Source organism: Anoplolepis gracilipes, chromosome 17 (genome assembly GCF_047496725.1).
Source record: "Anoplolepis gracilipes chromosome 17, ASM4749672v1, whole genome shotgun sequence".
Classification (NCBI taxonomy): domain Eukaryota; kingdom Metazoa; phylum Arthropoda; class Insecta; order Hymenoptera; family Formicidae; genus Anoplolepis; species Anoplolepis gracilipes.
The window spans coordinates 7040124-7059887 of record NC_132986.1 but is presented as its reverse complement, the minus strand read 5'-3'; the positions used below and the strand labels follow the sequence as shown (position 1 = coordinate 7059887).

At 33.8% G+C, this 19764-nt stretch overlaps 1 protein-coding gene across 4 annotated transcripts in view; it reads right to left on the bottom strand.

The window, feature by feature from the left end:
- The window catches only part of Bsk (mitogen-activated protein kinase dJNK), a 148408-nt gene that overhangs the window by 52404 nt on the left and 76240 nt on the right, over positions 1–19764 (bottom strand). For all 4 annotated transcript variants that reach the window (XM_072909905.1, XM_072909907.1, XM_072909906.1 and 1 more), the window contains one exon: positions 19203–19240. The gene's annotated coding sequence lies outside the window, so the exon portion shown is untranslated. The remainder of the gene's footprint in view (positions 1–19202; positions 19241–19764) is intronic.

Below are 19764 nucleotides of genomic sequence, written 5' to 3'. Positions count from 1 at the left end.
TTGATATGTAAAATGACTTCATAATAAAAAAAACCAAAAGTTCACCAACCAAGTATCAATGTAAAATTCTCGAAGGCATACGCTCCTGAGATTCAACGCATGATTTATGAAAGCGTCTCATACATCCAAGTACTACACTATATCGCAGAAGTTTGCATAACTACTTTATTTCCGAGATATATCGCGTGCCTTCGGCGCTTTTTGCCTGGTACATCTCACGGCCATATCTTTTTCGAATTTCCACCATCCGATTCTTCCGACATACCACGGTCGTATGCGCGAAGTAAAGGACGATAAATCTACTGGGAAGACTAAAATTTCAACGAAAAGCATCGATATATAAAATGATATAAAAGTCATCGTAAAAATATTTAAAAATTATAGACTCATAAAATATCTGTCGGACTAAAGGATAATTTTATTTCTTCTGCTGTCATTTGTTGTAATTTTATAAATCGTTCGCATTTCTCATTCTCGCAAAATAAACACGGTTACAATAATCGCAAAAGAAGCTAATATCTATACGAAAACTTTCGATAATAAACAATCTTCCTTGATGCAATTGCTATTATATTGACATAATACTGATCTATTATATTTTGGCAAAATATAATTTTAATTTAATTTTAATTTTTAGTTAAAATTAAATAAAACTGAAATTCTTACTGCTACAATTTTTTTTTTTATTTAATGCTGTAAATATGACAAATTATATTTAATATGCTAATTTTCGTGCATTTTTAGTGTCACAGGTAGAAAAGAATTTTTCACGTTTTATATTGCGCCAAAATATAAAAAACAAAACCATTGTTTTTTATTTGTAAATTCTGCTTTTGAGTATACGACAAATTTCCGGGGCGAAGAAAGGTCTGGGACTAATTTTGGTTGACTCAGCATTGGCAGGAAATGAAAATTATCCCGCAGCAAGTTGCAACCGTGATGCACAGAGTTTGCAAGTCGCGGATTCGCCACATAAATCGCGCGTCACGCCAGCCAGCCAGCCAGCCAGCCAGCCAGCCAGCCAGTCAGCCAGCCGAGTGCAGCCGCGTGAGAAACGCTTTCAAATTATGCACGGCGTTACGACAACATGAATGTGATGCGCATGATGCGACGTAATCCACCGTTAGTTTCTGCCGTCCACAGATCGTCCGAACGAATATCTGAATTCGCGGCTTAAGCGCGATACCCGAGCAGGACAGTTGAAACTATGTGCGAGATTTGCGAGACGCCCGTAGCATCCTAATTAAGATATCCCAGGCAGTAAACTTCGCTTTTAATGCACCTCGCGTGTAATTTGTCTTGGGTGGAAGCAGCCGTTAAGCTCTCACGCTAGGCTTACGAGCGGATTTTTAGAATATCGAAGTCTTGAGCTTGGTCATTATTGCGACGGGGCTTTCTCTTCTCGATACTAATTAAATCGGCGGGATAAATATATACACATATGAAAGTGTAATAAATTAACAATAAGTACTGTAAAAATATATTTACTTACAATTAATTTGTTTATTAAAGACACAATTCTAATAAATACTTTCAGAGAAAAAGATTTTGCTAAGTTTAGAAAAATCTTAGATGCTCTTCACTTAATAATTATTGTATATATATATATATATATATTTCAAATTTAGTAGATGTTGTTTGCATACTTTTATGACTAATGATTATTTTCTGATTTAGATTCTTGGAAGGATTGGTAAGGCTTTAGCGTATATCTCCATAATGCGGAACAACTGTGCACCGAATCGAGTCTATTATTTGTCAGAATAGTTGCTGGCGCCTCGTACAAATCTCGCACGCGTTACTCGCGCGACATTGGTAAACAACGGTGTTCGTATTACGCCTCTCTCTTCTTCCTGTTCGACAACGGATTACTGTTCACGAATAAGCGCGCGCGCGCATACACGGTGATTTATCGGCGACGCCTGTGACGATAAATCAACATGTATGCAACGTGTGCTCGCCGCTCCCACGCAAAAAGGGAGAGAAAGAAAGAGAGAATGCACTCACGAGGATCAGGATTTCGACTTCGAGCGCGTAAAACGAGAGCTGCCACTCGCCCGCGCGATTCGCACAATTTAACCCCGGAATGCGTAACGCCGGTCGATTTGACCTGGCAACCAGCTTAAACGCGTATTCCAGATTGACACGCATTCCATGTGAAAATAGTCACAAAAAGTGTGGCCAAATATATAGGGATTCTTTGTAAAAATCATCAGATTCGACAAGCTGTTAAATTAATTCGATTATTAATTCCGAATCTATAATCGTTGAACAGTAATTCTGATCAAATATTATTAATATTCGTTTCGATGACCGTGTTTTGATGATGAAAAGTGCAATATGTCTACTAAAAATGCATAATAAATTAAAACTAGCTAAACTATTATTATTCCAATGTTTTTGAATAATTTTTGTCACGTTAAATTTGACAGTTGAGTCAAATCCAATACTGCTAGTATCGCTATAAAAAGAAATGGAACCGATTCATTCTTCCATTGCAATTTTTAGATCTAAATCAAATTATTGTTATCATAGTATATAAAAATCGAATTATTACTATTCTATATGTTCTTTCAATCCTCTCTAATTTTATCTTACTTACAATCGATAATATTGCAAATGCAACATATTAAAGGTACAAAGAGAAATAATCCATTTAATCTCTGGAGAAATTGAAAAAATATTACATTATTTTTTAGCATTAAATTTGGCAGATGTTTAAAAATTTCCAACGATAAACGTCTAGATCTCTCTATTATTATCATAAGAAGATAGCAATTTATTTTCATAAATATTAAAGTAAATTTATCTTAACCCCATTCATATTTTATTTAATTTTTCTTCTTTTGTGCAATATGTATATATTGTACAAAAGAAAGATTAAAGTACGTTTCAACTCTTTTACGAGATATTAAAAATTTATAACCACTTAATTCAAAATATGTATAATTATTTTTCTATCGAAAAATTCCCGTAAATTATCTCAAGTCTACCGAAGCTATGCATTCTTCTACTACTTTCCAGTATAATCATAAATTTATATGCACCCAATTATCGATGATGGCATTCGACAAACGCAACACGCCTATCAAAAGTACCAAACTACTATGCAACTACCGGACGGCGACGCGTGCCATCGATGTGCGTGGGCGCGTGGTAGCGCGTGTCGCGCTCGTTCGCGCGTAACACGGTCGCATCGAGCCGTGTCGGGGACTGGCAACGGAAAGAGACTCAGACGTAGAAGCGCGGAGAAAGACGCTTTTCGAGCGACCCTGTAGAACGAACGACGGAGACGGAAACGCCGAGTACCCTGTCGTCGTCGCGTAAAGATTCTGCGCCGCCCGAGACTTCAAAGGAACGATAGAGCGCCACTATAGAGCGCCGGTTCGCGTTTCTTGGAACCTCATAACGCCAAGCATAGTCCGCCGGATTTAGAATGAATTATCGAGGTATTAACGTTGCGTGCGCGTGCACGCGAATAATGTGCGATATATATGACGGGATATCACTGATGTCTGTTGACACTGAGATTCACGGTCGCAAGGGCTTCGATTCGACGAGGAATTGAAAAAAAAAAGGTTCGTCTCTTTTTGAAAATACGACTTAATCGTCGTCGATTAAAAAAAGGAGGCGCCAGAACTCAAAATTTATTAATGGGCGTTTAAAATAATTTTTTAAAATTACTGTTATAAAAATAAATTTATCTGAATAGATAACAAGACTAATAACTTTAGATAAAAAGTAATAATAAAGTAAGTTTATTACTTTGTAACGAAAATTAGAATGACTATTCTAGTTAGAATAATGATAATTCTTGGTATAAAACATATTTCGAATATCTTAATGATATCTTTAGATTCGCGCCTTTTAAATAATCCGTCACCGACTAAAGCAAGTCAGAGTTCAGTCGCGAACGCGCGAAGTTAACGAGACTTATGGCAACGATGAGATTATCATGAGATCGAGGCACATGTAATTTTCGTAATTTAAGAGAGAGTCTCTAGGAAGCACATTGCAGGGATTCGTCTTTCAACAATATGGTAATTATATAGGCGCGACATGGCTCGTTATTCTATTTTAATCCGCGACTGCGGACTCTTAATCGGTCAACACACCGGTCGCTATCCTTTTTTAAAATTCTTTACTATCTAACAAAGAAGATAATTTTTTTTTATCACAAAGCAAATAAAGAGCGACACTTCGCAAAAAAATTCTAAAAATTTAACTACAGGCAAAAAGAATTTAAGGAAAATTTTTTATTCCAGACAAAAAGAAATTTAGGAAAAATTTAATAAAGTTTATAATAATATTCAACAATACGTAATTATATTATTAGAGATCAACATATTGTTTTTAGCAACACAATCGTATAAATTTATCTTAAACTTTGAAGAAAAAAAGATCTCTACTCAGAAATGAAATAAATTTGTAACATTGAAATTATGTAAACTCTTCGCTCAATTTCATTGTGTATTCTGCGAAGATGTTAATAATGCATAGCAAAGTAATTTACGAAATCGAGTTGCGTAAGAGAGCAATCATGCGAAAAGAACGAGACGAATAATTTACGGGAACAGACAGACGAGACAAATCGACGAATCGAAGCCGCAGGCACTGTTGCAAACGTCGTCCGGATCGTTCGACAAAGTATATACGACTTGGAAGATACGTGCGTACAAGACACGGTGCACCTCAGGCTATAAATCGATTACTGTCACCTCACTCTGTTATACTAATGCATTAAAGCTCCGGCATTGAACCCGAGATACGCGTTTGCAACGGGAAAAGTAATATTCTGCAGTCGCTTTTTTGCACTTTCGTTTCGATATAATGCATATCGATAAGACTTTCGAGATATAAAAAATCACGACAATCTTCTATCTGACATCTTAACGAGTCTCGAGAAAAATTTCGTCGCTGCACTTGTGAAACATTGCATTTTACGGAAAAAGGCGCGCTTTTTTTTTCTTTCAATTCAGTCAATGCAGACTTTTTCCAACGCGATTTTTTATCGAGATACCTAGTCTAATTTTTTTCTTAGATATCCTGATGAAAAATATTCCAGAACTCGTCTTTTCAGAAGAATCCAACAATTCTGGATCGCTATCACTATCCCTGCGGTCGGACACGGATTTCAAATTTTCCAGACGACCGAGTTCGAGTGAGGATGACATTGGCGGTCGAGTTGTCCCTTCGCGCGGTTGTACTGTGTCTGCATAAAATTATTACCGTACCAACCACATCCCCAAACTGTCTCGAAGTTTCCCCGGCGTCCGCCGGACTCTGTGTCGTTATTTATGCAACTCAATCAAACATAGTGGCTGCGCAGACCCTTTTCGGTGTGTACCTAGTCGGATTTGCTATAATAACAACTGGCTACCTAATGCTTTGCGAACCATAAGAAATCCATTCATCATATCTACATTCTTCCCTACCGCGAATAATTATTTAATTTTCTTTCTATTAACATCCCATTAAACATTGATATTTTAATATTCTAACAAAGTAAAAAATATATCGTTGAAATATAAATTTTTATCTCATAATCGTTTAAAATGATTATTATGTATTAACATTTTGAATGGTATTAATGTATATTACAAGTTAATAATTTTTTATATATGTCATTATTTAAAGAAAATTTTATTTAAAATTATTATTTTATAATTTCAAAATAAAATTTATTATATATATTTTATATTTATTTTTATTATTATTAATCAAAGAATACAAATTAATGTATAATTAAAATTTATATATCTATTATTCTTTCATATATATTAATAAGATGCTATCGAAAAAATTGAAGATATAAGTTTATCGGATCGAAACTTTAAAACAATTGTAACAAATAGTATCAAATTATTATTAATTATTATATATAGACAAAAATATAATATAAAAGATATATTTTCTGCGGATTGTTTGATCAAATATGATACCATATTCTACTATATAAATATAGTTTTTGTCGCGGAAGCAACGGACAGATTACGTCGTTATAATTACGATGTTACGTTGCGACCATATATTATACACTTGTTACAAGTAATCCGCTTAAGGGGAACTCTCGATGTTATGTAACGCAAATGCGAATAGTTTCTCAAAATTTTTGAAGCGGGCTTAACTGTCCCTTCGGCAGTTTCCTTAATTACAAATCCGGATTTATGCTAATAGTACGACAGAATTAACTTTGAAGGACAGCTTACTGATGAACAGAATACAAATTAGACAAAAGTATATATTTTTATATAACATATTTAATTTTTATAAAAAGCTCGCGTGTACTTACGTCTTAACAATATTAAAAATCAAAGATTCTAAGAAAGCAACTCTTGATTAGTGAAAATAAATGCGACGTTGTCTTTATAAGAGAAAAAAATATCCAAAAATATTACTGAATAAATATGTTAATCTTAATTGAAATTAAGTAATTGAGTTAATTACCTTATCTATTTAATTAAAATTATATATATGTATATTTCTTTAGTATAACATTACGGAACATAAGTGACAAAAATATCATAAATTAATTTATCAAAATCCTTTATCTTTATTTGCTCTATTAATTTCTTGATAATTATCACGCGCCACATTTAGGGAAAGTGCTTCTCCAATAAATTCTAGGTAATAAGGACGATATCCTTACTCTAACGTATGCATGGACCATTTTACGTGCAAAGGAGACTAGACGGTGTCGTCACCACGTAAATTGAATGGGAATCTTGTCTGGGATCTCGCCTTCGTCGTCGTCTTTCTACTCCCAGACGGTCGCGCGAGAATCGCAATCGTCGCCAAAACAACGCGAGTCGACCGACTGCGTGGAGAGGCGGAAATTGTACTTTACGAGACAAAGTAAATGGCCGAGCCGGTCATCAACGATACGCGACGAATATATACGGCAAGGGTCGAATTAATTTATCCGTGCGTCGCCAGCCGGATTAGTCTCGGCCGTTCGTTACTCGCGCGCGAAAAACTGTCCCCGCTACTCTCGCGGTTCTAATTCCAGCGATTTGTAATGGAGTGAAATATGGATCTCTATTTCAGAAGGAAACGCGCGGGCAGATAATTCGCGGAAGAGCAGCAGCAATCCCGAAGAGATTAAACGGGCTAAAGAGACTTAAGTTGCAGAGAGTGATAAAATAAGACAAGCTATATTTCCGTCAGTGACAAGTCACTAACTATCCTGTCAAATGATATGAAAATATCGATATTTTCGCTTCGCCGAATTCAGAGCTAAAATCATATTTCGCTTAAGATACTTGCAACTCTAATTTATTAAATAATAAAAACACTTATAAAAATGCAAAATAATTATTTATGAAAAAGAAAGACAATTTTGATATAAAACTCACTAGGTATGTACTTTAGATTATACAGTTAATTTAGTAAGATAAGATATATTTCTTGTAGAGATAAGAAATATCAATTAACTACAAGTATTTCGTAGGATAAATTCTTTTTTAATAAAAGATATCACGTACACACACACACACACATACGAGGACACAAACGATAATAAAAAAAAATATCAAGTATCGTGTTTAAGTATATTTTTACTACCAATATTAAATACTGCTACTGCTTTGCCAACAAAAGATGTTAACGCCATCGGTACCCGTTAAATTTCACGTTGAGCTCCGGCATCTGTTCTTGAACATTTTAGTCCGCCTCCATTTCCGGCCGTCGCTAAATTCCTGCGAAGATATCGTCACGGAAAATACACCGCCAGCCATACGCCTCGTTATGTATCTAACCCAACCACCGACGCACATTCAACACATACACATACACACACAACACACACTCTCTTACTCACACATACAAATCTCAACCCCGCGGCGAATGCGCTCTTTAATAAGAACGGCACTGACGTGCGCGAGTCTCGTATCTCCCCCGGGTGGGCTCGAGGGTGAAACCGACTGCCCTGCCTTAATAGGGGAAAACGAAGGGTATCGCAATATTAACCCGTGGCGGTGAAAAACTCGTGCCTCGTGGCGGCAAGTGGGCCAATCGCGGTCGACGGTGCGATTTTTTCATAGAAAAGAAAGAGAGAGAAAGAGAAAGAGACAGACTGCCCCGATGAAATTAACTCTTCTCCCTTTAGTTTTCTTTTTTTTTTTTTTATTTTATTCCAACGAGAAGAGCGGCGGAGGAAAAAAAACCCGGTAAATTGTGCGCTAAAACGATCTCGCATGACTTCCTCGAGGGTAATCGGCTGAAAGGCAAACATTCCCTTTTCATATTTCCGATGGAAATTTAGAACAATCTGATTAGGATACACGGCCGGATAATGGAAGCTTGTTGAAATAATAAAAAAGTAATTTACAGAAATTGAAATCTGTATAAAATTCTGTATAAAATCAGTAGACTTCAAAATTTCGTTCTATTCTAATCGTTTTTAAGATTAAGAATAATTTTACTTATTTTATTTAAATTCAGTTGTTTTAATTTCTTGATATAATATTTATAAATTTGCTCCAGTTTTATTTACTTTATTTCATCATGGATAATTATTCTGTCGCGGCATTGCGATTAAATATTTTGTGTCTAATTTATTAGCATTATTCGAACTTTGCATACATTTTAATCACCATAAATATCGAATTACCTACATCGCAGCAAATTTAATTTCGAAGTTCCGTATAACAAGTGTACAATATCAAAGAAAATACAACTCTTTTACATCAATCCTATTAATAATACGTGTATGCGATTATTAATTATTCAGATATAAACAATAAGCAAGTTTTGATAAAATAAATACAAAGCTTAAATATCAATCCTAAAATACGACAAGTTAATTAGCAATTTACAACTGCTCTTGCCGAAAACAGGGTTGGCAAGGGGAAGGGAAGGAAAGGAGTGCGCAAATTTGCTCTCCATCGATCGACCGTCTTCCCGTCTCCACGATTACACCAAGTGACAAAAACATAAGAGACACATGTGGCCTTATGAATGAGATGTTCCAGGCTGTCGGATACGCGCGTGAGACAGCTAAAAACTTTCAGTCGCGACACGTGTTTTGCATGTAACTACAGAGATCCAGCGTTTTTACTTGCATAGAATTTGATTTGAGCAGCTAGAAGAAAAATGCAGTCTCATTTAAGATGACTGTCGTTGTCTGTCATTAGCCACCATTGCGAAAGAATCACGCAAACTTTCGACGTCTTGAACAATTCAAAATCAGACTTCAAAATTGTGAAAAGTTTTTTTATTGCATATATTTTTCAATTTATTTATTTTTATCCCTTATCTCTCGATAAAAATGAATAAAAATCTTCGAATTATAGATTCTCTTAAATAATTTAAAAAATTACAAACTAAAAGTACAAAGATTAATGACATTGTAATATACAATTTTCCAAGTACTGATTATTTAAATCGAAATTGAATATCAGTTTAATATTCGGCAAATACTTATAACACTGAAAACAAAAAAATGCTACAAGTTTTTAGTAACAGATCAGTTTTATACATGAAGAAAAAATATTACGCGTTTCTCTCTAAGATATGTGAAAGGTTGTTTAGAATGTTAATACAATCAGTGCGCGTGGTAATCTCGCGCGGACTTCATGATGCATGGGATGTCGTATTAGCAGCGTACTCAAAGCTCTCGCGAGAAGCCTCACATGTACTTTACTTGGATATTAAATTATTCCTCGTGCTTAACCACGTGCATATATTTGCCACGAGTGTGCAAATCCAGCTCGCATACGCACGGTGGCTGCGTGGGTAAGCAGATAGGATTTGCGTTTAACCATGCAAGCGCATTACTGACGTTTCGCCGGAATCGATCATATAATCGTTTTTACAGTTTGTGCAAATTACAGGTATCCAACTCGATTCTCAACTCGTTCAAACAAAATTACCGAAGTAGTTAAAATGTGTGATTTTCACTAATTATTAACTGTTTCTATGAATAGAGGTATAAGTTGATATATAATAGCATTGAAATTGAAAAAAGAAGGAACAGAAATTTAAAAAATATTCATGTTTGCTCGGAGAAGCATAAGACTCGAAAAAATAATTTTGACATTCAGCAAAATATTAAATGTTTTATTCTTAGGCAAGCAATGTAAATTCCTACATAATGATTTTGCTTAAACTTAATTTGTGTTAATTGTGTCGTACACAGTTGATAAGAAGCATAATAAAAATGTCTTTTTTAACAAATTTTTATGCAATCTTTTACTTTACGTTGATTCATTTTTAAAGTGTTTTTTACTTTTTCTTTATTGAAGCATTTATCTTGATTAATTATCAAGATAAATGCTTCAATAAAAAAAAAAAAATAAAAAACACATTAAAAATGAATCAACGTAAAGTAAAAGATTGCATAAAAATTTTGCCAAATAATACTTTAAGTCGACTAATAATCCCAGTCGGCACGACAGACATTCAATTAAGAGATTATTACAGGTCTTTCATAAATCATAGTGTCTCTCGCGTCGAATCCCTGAGCACAAGCGATACAAATGAGAATGCAAATAAGTGCGTTGGGTGCGGCACCACGTGTGCACCCTTTCCCCTGCGTCCTATAAGAACTCTGGAGTTCCTTATGACGCAGGCTTGGTGACATTGTTTTTCTACGTTCATCGTTTTCCCTTATTTTCCACGCGCTGCTGCGTGTAATCGACAAAACTTTTTCTTTATTGCCGAGGGTACATAGTTAATCGAAATTCCATATTCTTATCACTCTCTTGAGTTTAATATATTTTTTTTAGAAATCTTTTTTTAAATTTTATTAGAGTTACAAAATACCCACTCACGAGAGATACTAAAAGTTGATTTAGACGAGATAAAATTGCATTCTAAACTAGTTTTAAACCAAAACAAGAGTCACAATCATCGTTATCTCGCGATTAAAAGAGGACAATGGAGTTTTTAATTACTTCCTAACTCACACGCGTTGTAGTATCCCTTTTTTCATCCTTCTTTCCTTCCGATTGCACTTTCCGCAACTTTCAGCCATTGTGCGATCGACAAAACTTCCCCCCCCCCCCCCCGAGTATCATGTTGAAATTTGAAGTCGTAGTTTTTTCCTATCAAATAAAGAATTTCTGAATTTTTCTAACTAATAACTATATTTTTTAAATCAACTTTTGCATGAACTGCGCATTCATTTCTTTTTTTTTTTATTGAATTAAAACGTAAGTTATCTTAATATAATATAATACATCTACGTATATACATATCTTCGCAAGAAGAGCGGCTAAATAATTTAATTTCCGTTTCTGATATTTTCAAGTATTTCATTAGTAGTTGCGCAGCGTAATCTTTTTATCTGGAAAATAATTTGGGAAATGAATACGGATTTTCCTGTATTTAATGCTTAATTATGGTACCCTGAAGCTTTTATCTGTCAGCATGTCGGAACATTAAAGCAATTGCCGATCCTCTGGGAAGCCGGCATCAAAGACGAGCGTTGCTTTTGAGACGGCCAGTTTCATTACCGAGAACAAACGAGAGAAAGAAAACTACGAAAGTGCATCCGACACGCTTAACAATGTCATTGTCTGTACATAAACTTACACCTGCTTTCACACGGAAATATCGGTTTAGACACATTATCGTTCACAGATGAGTGAATCATGATGACGGTATATTGTCAACCGGTAATACTCATCGTTCTTCTATTTTTGAACTACTGATAAACCGCGATAGATTATAAAAAGACACGCACTTCGTAGATTCATTGAAATGCGTGACTTGATACTTCGACAAGTCAGAGAATTAAGTTTCAACACTCGCATTTTTATAACAAATTTGCTAGTAACTTTGATATCTTAGAAAGTTTTATTGGAAAAAGAAAATTATAAAATTCAAATAAAGAAGACGAAAAAATCTTGGAAGATGTAAAAAAAAAAGATGCAAAACGTAAATATGAAGCAGAGTTCTTACATTTTTACGAGGCATGAATATAAAAAGCATATATTTAGAACATATTTTTTTATATATTTTTATCAGTTTTAATTTCTCTAATTTTCTGTATAATGTAAATTTTATCATTTTTAATTTTAATTTTTACAAACTCTAAATGAAAATAATAAAAACACAAAAAAATTCTGACAATGACAATCGCGTTAATTTAATATTAATTCTTAAGTGTCCCGCTATCAAAAAGGTCTTTTCTTCATTAACCAATCTTATTAACAGATATATTAATAAATGTATATTAATAGATTATTAAATATTTCAATCGTCGGTAGAATTTTTGTTTTGATCTTCAGTCTCAAGCTGTTTTACAGTAAATGCATTTAAAAAACATAAAAGACGAATTACAAGCTGATACGGCCAAGTTCGTATTAAAAGATGGCGATGGTAAAAGACTGAAAGTGCGACATTTACAGCAGTCTAGACTATTTGTGCGAATCTGACCGTCGTAAAACTGTTTTATGCACCTTCATCGCGAACGTAAAATCGGATTAAGGAATGAGTATCTGTTTCTGTCTCTCTTATTCTTTTTCTCTTTCTCTTTTCCCGGAATTGTTTTCATAGCTGTCACGTACTTGTTTCGAATAGCCTGGTAAAGCGGCGAGTATCGAGACAGATCGATTTTAAGACATCTCGAGAGCAAACAACGAATAACAGAAAAGTGAAGAAATGAAACGAAACATGACGACTCGTATTTTCAACTTTATTTAATACCAAATCATTCAATCCAAATTTTATGCAATCAATTAAAAGTATTTTAAATTGAACTATTAAACTAAAATTACAGATAAATAGCATATTAAAAATGCAAGAAAAGGATTTAAACATCATTATATTAATTAACGGATAGCAAGGAAATTATATTAAAATATGTACAATGCAATATAAATCTTACATCTACATTAAAAAAAACTAAATATAAAATAATTATAATTTAAAAGATTAATTACAATAATCTTTCTCTTTCAAATCTATCTGTGTATAAATTTGGTACATCTTTTTTTTGATTAAATTTTATTTTCATGAATTTTAGTTCAATTTTTAATAATTTATCCTGATTTAAGGTTAATATATCCATGCTTACTCTACTATTGTACGATTAATGTAATTCTATGCAATAAAGTTATCGCGAGATGAATCGAAGCGGCGAATCAGATGACTCCGTCGACCATTACACCGCGTAAATTTCCCGATTTACATCTCGTGTCGTGACTTATTCGATTCCCTCCGTAGTTCCGGCAGGGAAAATAGCGGCTCGAACGTAGAGAGAGAGAGAGAGAGAGAGAGAGAGAGAGAGAGAGAGAGAGAGAGAAACAATGTGGTGGATATTCTCCATGGAAAGAGGATACGGAATGAGTAGGAGGATAAATGAACGTACGAACGATCCGCCGAAATTACCTACGGGGCCCTTTTATCTTTCTCTCTTGTATTTAGTTCTCTATCTCTCTTTCTCTCTTTGTCTAACCGACAAGGGTAGAACTCCAAGTGGGATACTATGTCATTCCAGTAGATCCCATAGTCGCAGTTTTTCTTCTTGCCTCATATAGCTAAATAATCGGAAGTTATTAATAATCATTGTTACGGGGAGAAAACAAATCATAAAAAATAAGATCAGGATATAAAAAAAGAAGATATACAGCGGTGGATTTTCACAGAATTATTTTTCTTTAGAGAAAATTCGAAGCTTATCGCAAACTGTTTACTTTTCTTCAGCATCTAATTTTTTAATTTAAGTTTACCTAATAAATAATTTTCTCACAATGATTTAATGTAATTTAAGTTTCTCCCTTAAGAAAACTGCCAAATATTAAAAATGTAATAATTTTGACATTTAATATAGGGAATGAATGCCTCATGTTGAATATGACTGGGCGATTTTCGTTATTGTTTGACTTAAGAATTTCGATATTGCGTTCTTCGCGTTAAATCTCATGCGTCTTTCGCATCCACATCTCCCTTCCCCTTAAATAACGTCCTAAGAATATATGTAAGCACTATTTTGGTTATCACCGTTTTTGTTGGTATTTTCCCGAGAAATCGTCGCCGTGGAAAGTAGCTTGCACCGGAAATGAAACCGCCGCAATTCCTTTTTCCCCTCTTTAACCTTCTCGAAACAGCACACACTCCACGTTGTTTCACCGATACTTTTTTTCTTCTTGTGCGTTTTATTTCGTCCAATATTTGTTTCGCGTCCCTCCTACCGGTGATTTTATCGACGAATCAGGCGCGAAGTCGTTCTAATAAAACCGGTGTGAAATATCGATTATACAATGGCATTATTATCACTCGATCGAAGACCAGGCGAAGCGTATCGAGAGAAATGAGGACGAGAGAACATATAAAATTCTATGTCGCGAAATTAAATAAGAGGCAAGCGCAATTTAAAGTAAAAACCAATAATTCAATATTTTAAGATAATCTATTACACAGTGACTCAAAAATGATTAAATCTTTATATTATTACAACTTGTATATGTCGTATTGTTACGTAAGTTATACATCTTTTTTTACAGCTTTTGAACTGTTCAATACGATAACATCCGTTTTATTTGTCTGAAGCTATGGAAAATTTATCTTAAAGAAAAACTTGTCTTAAAGAGACCAAAATAAAATTTTTTTATTTCCAGTCCTTTTCTAGTTTGATCATTTTAAACTTAGACAAATAAAACTAATATTATTCAACAGCTCAAAAATTAGAAAAAATGTATATTTACATTACACTTCTTAAGCAAAAATCGATATATAAATTGAAATACATATATGTTATTAATTTTATAACCGTGCAAAGTTTTATAAATTTTTTATTTTCTCGTTAGAATTCTGTCGTGGATGTTTTCCAATGTAAAATCATATATAAATCGTATATTACGTATATTACGCATACTGGACATGTGTCTATTATACAATGAGGTATAAGCCGAAAAGAGAGGGAAGAGATAGATAAAAGCAGGATGGAGAACCGTGGATGGATATTGATTTGTCGCGGTGTCTCGAAGAGTAAAGAGAGTGATCAGTCGTGAAAGTCGATGAACCGTGCGAGGCGTGTGCGGACGATGTCTAACAGCCGAACACTTTTTATGGCCGAAACTTTCATAACTTGTATTATGTTCGAAAAATATTCGAATGTTACATATGCGCCCTATTCCGAAGTTGAACGGATCATTTAGAAAAAAGTTTTTGACTTTCCGTCACTTCGAGCCAATAAATTTCTATCTTCTAGCGTTTCGTAAATATTCTAATATAAATTTAGATTTACAACTGATTTTAAATTTCGTCAGCTTTAGAATCAAAGTTCTGCTTCATTTTACATTCTCATAATCTATTTTCCAATTTTCTTCGACAAGCATTTATAGTTCTTTTAATTTTTTAAAATATATTAAGAGAAAAAATATCTACTTTTTTTCTATTAATTTAGATTGTATTAAATATAGATTAGGTCCTGATAAAATTTAAGACAGTTATCGATATACATATCACGGTGTTCTATCGCAATATATTCTTGTAGAAAATTTCGTATATCAATCGAACGTCATTTCATTTTTATACGAACTGCTATTCTTTTGCATATCCTTTCATGCAAAAGATCACCATCATTTTTTGAGATAATGGAAATCGATATGATAAGCGCGATACACACACATTGTCTTGCAGTATCGACAAGTTCACCGTGACATACATCGACAAATCACGTAGAATCAAAGTGCGAAAGCTCGAGAGAGAAAGAAAGGGAGAGGGATGGGGGGAAGAGAAGCGGATCGGCACAAGCGCAGGAATTTCTCAAGAAAATTGCGGCGAACGACAATGATGGTGGAGAGAAGAGAAGGACGACATTCAGAGAAAAGGTCAGCGATTTACGGGCATCCATCGATGTCGAGGGTTACAACGAGGAGGATTCCTGTACACGGTTGAGAGGTTGCTTCTGTACGTCTCGTACAGCTACGCGGGATGCTGGTCTCTGGTGACCCTTTCTCGTCGGTTTTCCTCCCTCCTCCTTAGTTTCCTACTTCTTCTTCTTCCGGATTCTGGTTCCCATTTTGACAACGACGGTGAAATTCATCGCGGTCGTTCGCCACAAAGTATCAGAAAGCTCTTTCTCTTTTTTTCCTTCTCTTTCTCACTTTCTTTCTTTCTTGCTTCGTGGTCCTTGTCCTTAATCTCGTTCCTGCGAAATGCGTCTCCATTTCCGCGGGATGAATGGAGATTCTTGGAACGAGGAGAATGGAAAGAGGGCAGGCGATAAAACAATTCCCGGTGGCCCGCGACTCGATTTATCGAACTGTTATGGCGAGCGAAGAAAATCCGACGGCGATAAAATGATCGTCGACTGGACTATTTTATAGGTGGAAAAAGAATATCGTAACGTCGATTTCGCAGATGCCGATTATTAATTTGACACGTTGTAAAGCCAACTGAATCTACGTTATATTTATGTATCTTTATATATAATTAAGAGACAAATATTTAATTTAATTAAATATTCATTTTTCTTTAAACCTTATACTTGAAGGGAGCATGACAAGTTTACAAAAATTTAAATAGCAGGGAACATAATTTTCTAAAATTTAAAAATTAGTACTTGAAAGGATAAACTTAACAATTTCCTAGTAAATTACATAAAGAAGGAAAAGATGCTTTGAGAAATATCATTAAAGAAATATATGTAATTACCGCGCAGAAACTAAAATTAATACATATCTTTAATAATACTATAGCCAAAAAGCGACATTCTTTCGAGCTTTAAAGCTTTGCGAGACTGTTAATTCTCGAGAGGGCTATTGCTTATAATTACGCCGAAAGGCATTATCCTCTCGCACAATAACGCTCGCTCTTTCTACCCTTTCCGGGAGGAGCTGTTGCGCCTTAACGAAGGATAATGTCAGCCGGTGCTGGGCAACCAGCTCTTAAACATTAGCAATTACCCGAGGTCTACGCAAACCCATCATTTACCTGCGCGCCATATTAACCCTTTCAGGACGATCATTTTCACGGCTTAAACTTCACGAGCAGTCATTTGTCTCTCTCTTTGATCGATGAGTGTATAATTAATTACAATAAATTTTCGCTAAGTCTCGTTAATTTTCGTGTATAACGGCATATTATAAATGCCATTACACATTGTGTGTATAAACCGCGCAAATATATGAATATTGTATATAATTAATTTAATGATCAATTGTAACCAATTAACCAGAAATTGACTTGGAAATATAATTAATTATTAATTCATTAAATTATTAGGTACAGTGTAAATAATTCCAAGGAACATTAAATATTTTTTAGATGCTTCCTTAAAATTTTTAAAAAGTTATTAATGTCTTACTTTAATTATTCACACTATAAAACGACTGGAAAGAATAATAGGTACAAATTAAAAAATACATATGGCATAAACTCGCCGGGTCAATCATGTCGATGGCCTACTTTAATAATCACTCTACTTATACGAGACACGCAAAGTTGCAATTCAACATCCTGGCCCACTTTGTCCAACAACAAACTAGTTGTATATAAATCGTATTTAAGTGATCATTTATATATTTTCTCTCAAAGAAAGGTTCTTTTTCCTGTCGTTGTATAATTCTGTTAAAAATTCGCATTATAATTAAATTATGACGAGAATATAAATACAATATAAAAATGTCTTATATAAATTAATTTATAAAATATAATTTTATTTATATCCAATTTATTGTTTAATAAGAGAATTTTTATTGTCTATATTCTTCTATTTTCAAATTAATCAAAAAATAATTGTACATTATATGTATACATTATATGTGTACATTATATGTATACATATACATATATGTATACGTTGTATGTGTACATACATGCTCACTGGTATCCCTCCAATATTTTCCTTATTGAAAAATGCCTGATTATTTTAGAAAGATTGAGAAATCGAAACAAAATCAAAAGTGTAATGCGTCTAAAAATTTTGGCAACAACCGTCGTATATTTTCTGCGCTTAGCAATTAATCAAGCTCGTAGGGCAAACAGACTAATGAACCGAATATGTGCGTGATCGAACTGCCAAATTGCCGAACCTCTATCCATCTCGAGGATCAGAAAAAAACATACTTCGGCGTTTGGTACAATAACTAATGCATTGCGAACAAAACTAATGACGTAGTTAACTAATGACATTTTTATAATTTATCAAACAAAAAGATAAAGAAAATGATATATTTCTTTTTCATTGTTATCACATTTATCCATTTAACAAATTAAATTATTATATAAAATATTTTTGACACCTTTAAATGATTTTTTGTTCTCCTTATATTAGAATATCGCATTAAAAAAATAATGTAAAAATCTATTAGAATATTTTCAAAAATTTTTCAAATGTGTGTATAAAGTATATTTTTTTTATTTCTCGACAAATTTATGTATGTTCATTGAATTTAAGAATCTAATACTTCTCGGAAATTTTTCCTGATTAAACATCATTAAAGTAATATTTATAATATTTTATGAAAGTACTTAATGTTATCTCCAAATCTATGTTAATCTTATTGTTACTTCCAAACGTCGATCGATGTACTCAAAATTGCAAGCGAATTAATTGTCGCCGCAATATGGATCGCGAAATCCTGAACGCTTGATCTGTCACTTCAGGCTGATGCCAGCAAACCGATCGGTTCTTTCATCGCACGACGCGACGCGACACTCGTCCTGTGAGAAGAGGACTCGTCAAGGAGCATCTCGACCGACCCGCAATGCACGATCGATAAACGATTGCGTATGTACCCACGCACGCACGCCTCGTTTATCACGTTCTGACAGATATAGGTTCGCGCTTATTAATTTTAGTTATTGCCGGGCGCGAACGTGAAGCTCATCACCAATCTGTGCACGTACGTATGCGGAAAAAAATACATCGTCGAAATCCACCATAGATATTCCTTAGAGCTTATTGGTGAAATTAGCTTTTATTTTGTAAAAATATTGATTAAAATTTTAATTAATAAAAAGAATTATCGCGTCAGTAATATTTTAATATACAAAATTATATATTAAATGTTGCCTGCAGAGAGAATGCTGAAATTTTTAATTTAAATATTAGAAAAAATTATACTTCTCAGAATGTTTCTTTGACCAAAATTTACGTGCGTTTGTACAATAAGATTGTGTCGCAGCTTTATAAAAGCCAGTTTTATAAAGCAAAGCCCCGAGGTATTTCTAAGATCAACCTGTTCTACAAGAACGTGAAGTAATTCTAAAAGAATTGACTCGGAGAATAAGAATATTTGGAGACTTACCCGACGAGGAAGAAGGCCCCGGCGTAGGTCAGAGATCCCTGCAACAAAAAGAAAATGAAATTAGAGAAGTTTGTAAGACGTACAGCGTTACTAATATTACGGTATTCTTACTCAGTTTGCTCTTAAATTTTAAATGGGCAAGTTTTTTTACTAGTGATTTAAGCCGCTTCAAAGTTAGCCAGGAACTTTTACAACATGACAGAAAGAAAAAAAAGTCGTGCTGGCTAAACTCTTTGAAAATTTTGAAGGTGATAATCAAAAGGCTTACTTCCTCTATAAGCTTCTTAAAATCATATTTAAAAAATGAAGATTACACAGTACAAAAATCGCTGAAAAAAAACTTATAATTAGTACGTACTTCTTATTTTCTTAAAAAAAAGACATTTAAGATAATTTGCAAATAAAGTTTTTACAATATAAATTTCCTTCTCTCTTTTCTTCTTTCGGTATTCCTTTTTAAAACATCCAAAGAGAGAGAAAAATAAAATTATACAATGTTCTTCAGTTTTTTAAATTAAAACTATTTTATAAATTTAAAAAAACATACTTTTCAAAGTGACAA